Source organism: Amblyomma mixtum, chromosome 3 (genome assembly GCF_055824585.1).
Source record: "Amblyomma mixtum isolate Tamu chromosome 3, ASM5582458v1, whole genome shotgun sequence".
Classification (NCBI taxonomy): domain Eukaryota; kingdom Metazoa; phylum Arthropoda; class Arachnida; order Ixodida; family Ixodidae; genus Amblyomma; species Amblyomma mixtum.
In genome coordinates, this window is record NC_143014.1 from 213807605 (window position 1) to 213814677 (window position 7073).

At 45.7% G+C, this 7073-nt stretch overlaps 1 non-coding gene across 1 annotated transcript; it reads right to left on the reverse strand.

The window, feature by feature from the left end:
• Positions 1–5337: 5337 nt before the first annotated feature.
• Positions 5338–5409, reverse strand: TRNAP-UGG (transfer RNA proline (anticodon UGG)). The gene has a single exon. It is a non-coding gene; the product is annotated as a tRNA-Pro (tRNA).
• Positions 5410–7073: the final 1664 nt, after the last annotated feature.

A 7073-nucleotide genomic window follows, 5' to 3' on the forward strand; every position in this document is an offset into this window, starting at 1 on the left:
GAATGTCATTCATGTGGGAGCTTCTGAAAAGGTAAAGACGTAGATGAGCTTCGAAAAAGATGAAGTCGTGGACGAAGGGATGTTTTAAGAGGGAGGGGACGAAGGAGGAAAAAAACAGTCTTTGACTTCATACTTATCTAAAATGCAACAATTTTGCCGCTTCTTATTCTGAATGGATTATTAGAAGATCATTCATTGAGCCTTCCTTTTCGCATCATGATAGTAACTGACGCCTCGCAATGTAACGAAAAGGCATGTCTTGGAATAGTCAGTCCGCGCCTATATTGGTCCTTTTCTCTGCGTCTTCCGGATTACTCTCGAATTTTTGAAGCAGTTTGTGGCAGTAGTGCTTACTTTACGCCAGCTGGACCCATCTCCTTCCGCAGCGGCAGTCATTACTGATTCTTTATTATAGTACTCTCTCCTCTCTTCGAATGTTGATTTACCCATCTCAGGCACATTCCTTTCATGGCTTCCTCCACATTTGAGCTGGGTATATTTCATATGAGCGACATTAATGAGGCTGCTGATAACCTGTAAAAGTCGTCTCTGAGCGGTCGCGTGTTACCTATCCTCCTGTCTGGCGCGTTTATCAGCAGCTAGACAACAGAGACATCTGTTATTACCTGCTTATAAGCAGGTAAAACGGGTCATTTATAGCATCTGAAGGTTATAAACACCTCGGAGTATCCTAGAGAAGGAAATCTGTCTTACGCGGCAGCTTGAAGTCTTTCTTACGAGGCTGCGCAAACTTGTCTCTCCATTAAATTTCCACAAGCACTGGTCTGGTTTGGCGCTTTCTCCCGTGAGCACATTTTGCCATGAACCTGAATCTATAGAATATTTCTGGCTGTTTAGTGCAAAAGCACTACATCGCGGCTTCAAACCCAACCAAGATCTTGTGGCGTCCCTGATCTTGCAGGTGCAGTAATTAAAAAAATATTGCCGCGATTGGGTTTCGTACCTCTAGTGGCGCGGCGCGAACAGATCAGTGTCGCTGCCCACAATATACACGACGGCAGTATGCATTTTTTTTACATGGCATTTATTACACTTAAGTTATGCTCTATTTATATCAACTATTTAGAAAGTTTTCCGCGAACGCCACGAAAGACACACCGGTCACGCCTGGTGTTAAACTGCAACTCACTCTCGCGCTGTGCATTGTACATCGTCGTCTTGCATCTGCGGCGCGAACAGATCACATCCGCTTACCCTCGACCAGTGCTTAACCAGAGTGCAATATCGTCGCCGGACATGCCGACGACCCAGCAGAGCCAAACCATGAGCCAACCAGGCTAAACAAATGCTTTCGCACGTCTACTTAGTTGAACTACGTTTAAACCCTGCCACTTTTTTTTTCACCGCTGCTCTTCATTCCGAGGAATCTTGTAGGAGGAGCCCTTGTAGCGGCTTGCTCCTAATTTCAGCTGTCCGCTGTTGCTGTCATTTGGCGCAGCCATAATGAGTTGAGCCACAAGTCTGTCTGTTCCGGCATTTAAAAGTTCTCACTGGAATCTCATCGACTGCCTTGTTAAGTTTTAGATTATAATCCAAGGCCCCGCAGGTGCTGCTCTGTCGCCCACTATCATCAACATTTTTGGCTTTGTGATATTTCTTCCTTTTTTTTTTTGTTTCGCCATGAAATGCAGAGTAGAATAGCCTTTCTATGCCTCCCAATTTTTGGCCGATCCCCCAGTGCGGGAATCAGCGATTTGTTTTTAGGACAACAACAATTCAGTTCTTTTAGTGGGTGGTCCGGCAAGGAGGAGGAAAAAGCGGAGGATATGCGGGGTGCTTTCAGCTCATCGCCTACCTTTGCGGTGAATTCCGTTGTTGTCTCTGCTAGCACAAATTTCTAGTTGTTCAGGAAACCTTCGAAAATGGTTAAGAAGGGCAAGAAGTACTACACCAAGCCGTAGTATGCAGTCACCATAAGAGTACCAGAAAGATCGGCCTCAATTGTGATTTTCTGGCATGCTACTCAGCACAGGGGTTGAGGGAAAAGAAGATGTATGTAAAGGCGTACGATGGTGGCCGAACAGAATTGCGAATAATCCAACTCGAAGACACAGGTACTGGTCAGGGTCACGGAAATGCGGGGCTTCATTTTCCGTGCGCAGTGCACATACCTTTAACCATGTTGTTAACGGTGTATGGACCGCGAGAGAAGGAGACCGAGTGGACGGGCTAGAAAATTCTCGGAACTGCTCTCCTCCTCCTCCTTGCGTTGGCTTCCCAGAATCTCTCGGGAAGCGAGACAGGTACACCGCCCACCACGACTGCTCCCGCACAAAGAAAACGGGCAGGTGGCGGCACCACGGGAAAAACGCCGCTTAAAAGCACTTACGCGATTGTAGAAAAAAAACGAAAAGAAAGCGAAAAGAAAACTGCAATGTTGCAGGACACGATAGCTTTAATTGTTGAAACGCAGGATACTACCGCCAGAATAATAGGGCGGTAATTGAGTCTGGAATTCGTACTGCCTGATTTGGGCAACGAAACCACCTTCCCGACCGTGCGGTCCGCAGGAAGCACAGATGTTACAGTCGACTGCTTATATACCTTGTGAGGAATAGTAGAAGAATAAAGTTCAGTACTCTTCGGGAACTTAGCATTAATTCAATCAGTAGGAGTCCTTCTATAAGTTTTCAGATCTGCTATTATTTTTTCTATTCCTTAGTTCCCAACGAATATTGCGCCCATCATTGAAAAGTGTATGAAACGTGATCACCGAATAAAGGACAAAATTGCTACAAAATGTTTCGCAAAGTATTTTTTACCCATTCAGTATCAGGGACAGTTGAACCGTTTGTATTAAGAATTGAATGATTTGAATGATTGAAGACTCTCCTAAATTTGTGGGGATCGTTTGTGAGCATGGGTGGCAAGGGATACTGTACGAAGAGAGTATTCTAAAAACGTTTTTTTCTAATAGGAAGCTTTTTTGTGTGCACGTTGTACCATAATTCCTTTTTATGTGCGGTAATGGTGCCCAAAGGCACATGCTTTTACGTCCGTAAATTTTAGCGGTGAAAATGCTGAGGCTGGTTTCAGTGCCTCGGCTATCAAAATCTTGTACAAATACATCTTAAAATGCCACATCGATGGCCTGAAAGCCGTAAGTGTTGTAATCACGGATTCGCTTGACTTTCTTGTCAGCTTTATTAGTTTGAATGCTGAAGCTGAACGAAAGTAGCAAGTGGTCACTTAGGCCATGCATGTAGGTGAAGTTTGAAACAAAATCTCGAGGTGAAGTTAATACTAAATTTAATATGTTATCAGTGCAACCTGGTATCCGGGTCTTTTTGCGTTCGCAGCTGAGAAAAAGAAAAAAGTGTGAACCCGACGTTCAAGAACTCGTTGTTCTGTGACAAAGATGATGTTTTAGGAGTTACTTCCGAAGACCAAGTGAGGTAAGGAAAGTAAAAATCGCCTTGCAAATAATAGGGAGATTTAGAACAGGGGCCCCACGTTTTGAGGACCGCAAGAAGTTAGGAGCGTCGAAGTGCTCATGCGCAGAACGCAAGGCGCGACTTGCACCCTATTTGGCCGAAATAGCGTGCGCCCAAACGCCGCTCTACGTTCAGGCAACATAGCGACGCCCGTAGAAGCGGGGCCTCTCACTTCACCACCGATTCGTTGTCGCCGCTACTCTGGCGCACGAAGCTTTCGCTTTGTGTGAAGATGCCCTCAGCGCAAAATTTTAGCGACGAAACGCGCCAAATTTTCAGATTCCTCCCATGTTTGCACAGTTGCTAGGCTTAGCGAGCGCATCGTCTGACTTGAGAAAGTGCGGGAGGTTCAAACAGGTTAACGAGTTAAGGCCGGTTCACATGCAAGCGACTGAGCGATTGAGCGGCGCGTCGCAGCGAAAATTTCCAACTTGTTGAAACCTTGCCGCTCGTCGCAGCGACGACTCAAAACAGGTTTTTCCGCCGCGGCGACAGGATTCGCTAGCATTTTCGCTGGCATGTGAAACAGGCTTTAGGTCAAAAAAGCGATCCCGCGTCGGCCGCGTTTCGATAGAGGCGAAACGCAAAAAGGCGCCCGTGTGCTGGGCAAGGTAAGTTTAGAGCTCCCCAGGTGGTCGAAATTATTCCGGAGACCTCCACTACGGCACCCCTTTCTTCTATTCTCCTCTCACTCCCTCCTTTGTCCTTTCGCTTACGGTGCGGTTTAGGTGTCCGCCAAAGATGTGATAGAGTTACTGCGCCATTTCCTTTCTTCAAAATCATTTATCAATTTTCAGAGAATTGGCTTTCCGTGAAGTTTTTTTTTTTTTTTAGCAGAGGGTTGGGCTCGCAGTTGCTTAATGCTGTTAGTTTTAGGTCCCTCTCGGAGGATGATCCTCGGCGCTTGGCCAGATAGTTCGAAAACTCTACAGGCAACGCGAGCGCTCCAACGCTTTTTAAGCGACACGAGCCTTGACTCGCGTTTGTAATGTTAGCAAGTGTGACTTTTTTAATCTGCCTCCTCCCACCATCATCATCCCCCATCGTGACCCTCTTTTTTCTCCTCTTCCCGTTCCCCAGTGTAGAGCAGCAGGCCAGGTATTCATTTTTCGCGCCAACCTCTGTGCCTTTCCCGTCAATATACCCTCTCTCTCTCTCTCTTTCTTGGCTCCCTGAGTGACGCGTGGTCTGTGTTATGGCTTTATAATGAGCTGGGCTGCTTCAAAATAAACAGTTTGTAGTCAGCACCCGCCCTGTCTACAGTGTTACTCTATCTTTTGCATGACGAAAAGCTTTTCCAGCCTTGGGTACAAGTGGGAAACGGTAAAACCTGGTGTCGGCATGCTCCAGAAGACGCTTAGCTTTCCGTGTTTCTCGATTCCAAGGTGGCGGCTAAGTCCGCGCGCACATCGCCATCCGCCCACGTGTGCAACTCTGCCTGCTTGCTGGCCCAGGCTTTTCGCGCACTGCTGCTACTGTTGGGGTGCCCGACCCGGCAGACGGGAGACGAAATTTTTGCCGACATTAAAAGCAGTGCTGCATTGTTAATAAAAGTAATTTCTACAGTGATTAATTGCTTTCGCTTTAAAATTACTGCTCAAAAGTAATTCATTACATGCAACTTGCTAGACCAGAAAAGTAATTCATTAAGTTCAAATTAACTAGAAACATATTTAAATATCTGTAATTGCATTAAAAAAATTAATTACTGTCATGAATGCCTGCTAAGCCTGGCGCAGGGTGGAGCTTCGAGCGCGGAAGAGCTGGGATGCTTCGATGGCTCCCGTAAAAGGAAAAGAGCGGCCGCAAAGAAAGTCTACTTCACTACGCTGCATGACTACATGGGCGCAGTCTCAAAAATAAACATGATTTAAAAAACAACGGGCCCGTCCGGGATTTTAACCCGGGACCTCTCGCCCCCAAAGCGAGAATCATACCCCTAGACCAACGGGCCACATGCGAAGCCGGCATGAAACCAGGCACTTACGTAAGACATCTTGAAATCCGGTTTTACGATTTCTTTCGGTTTCATTCTTCAGCAGAATGATCCTCCCATTCACGAAGCCCTCCGTTACAGCTAGATAAAATTGCGAAGGCGTTGCGTCTGCAACGACCTGTAGTACGGGGTGTTTCAAGTAATATGTTCAGCAATTTTTTAAAATGGTTTTTTCCGGTCCGAATACCGTTTTTTTTCAGCACATCATTGTCGGCGGCATACCGCATCAGAATGCAGTAAGACGTGCTATCTAGTAAGCTGGCTAACTGATACTGAATTTTCAACTTTTTAACTATTACTGTTGGTAATTGATTGACAGGCGTGTTCGCCACGGAAAATAAAATTCATAAAAGTTTGTTTTGTAATTTTGCCGCCGCGGTGGCTGAGTGGATATGGTCCTTCGCTGCTGACACGAAAGACGCGGGTTCGATCCCGGTCGCGGCCACGGTTGCCGTTGGGATCACTTTAAAAGGAGCCAAAACTTGAGCAGAAAGCAGCCAAACGTACCCATTCAATTTAATCTTAGCGCCAAATTTCTAGCCAGATAGAATAGAAGCGATATTTACAATATTATTGTTTTCAAAAAACAGTAACTGTTAGCATATTAAATCAACGAAAAAAAAACAGAATAAAGAGCACGAAATTCTAGCCCTTTTTATTGATCTTCAAGGCATAGGTATGTTGCAAATAGATGAATTCCTAAATGACGAGCATGCAGATAGTGTGATCTTTGGAGAGTAATTTTGGCACGTTCTAGCCAACAAACCAGTGGGGCACTAAAGCCGTTTTAGCCTTGAAGCCATAGATCGAAATTAATTGCTGTATTCATAGTAAGACAGTGCAGCTTCATTTTGTTCTGCACCTTTTTTTTTTTTACTAAGTTATCACAAAAGAAAACGCACTCAGAAACTCAGAGTGACAAAATTTTGTGGCTTAATGCGCCTGGTGTAGAAAAGGCCATTCGCTGCGTCTTTGTACGATCCGGCCTTTGCGTGCCATAAACTCAAACATGATTTGTGATCAAGTTCACGCTTATTGTATGCAGTTGCCACTTTTCTGACTCCAGGTCAGAAACATCTATAAAAAAAAATGCAGCGGCAGCAACAGCATGCCGTCACGGCTCTTCACGCTTTCTTTGTCATCAGGATTGATGACATGGAGCCTCCGAAGTGCAGGGCCTTTGGAAGCCGCTGCAGTAGTTGTATCGCCATTTGCCTCAAGAACTGGAAGCAGCGCTCTATCACGGCTCCTCGGCCTAGTGAAATCTTTTCCCTGGAGGTGGAATTCTCTTTGGCGTCACGCCGCGTGCGCATGTAAGCTACATAGCTACATATTCAAGAAATCTTTGTGCAGAATAACACAAGACGGAGGGAGAAACACGTACACCCACTCGAGCGCAAACTTGAAACTGCATTCTCGGAAACGATACATCGCCTTAAGAAGCAGAAAGGGCGCAAGCGTACAATATCCAGGGCAACACGTGTGGGAGCATATCGATACAGTAAATATAGCATCAGTGATAGGTACAAGATAATTCATACTCAACGGAAATGCCGAGAATGCAGGAACAAGAAAGTGAGCTATCAGTCGCGAAGAAAATCAAGTTCGTTTATGAGAAGGGC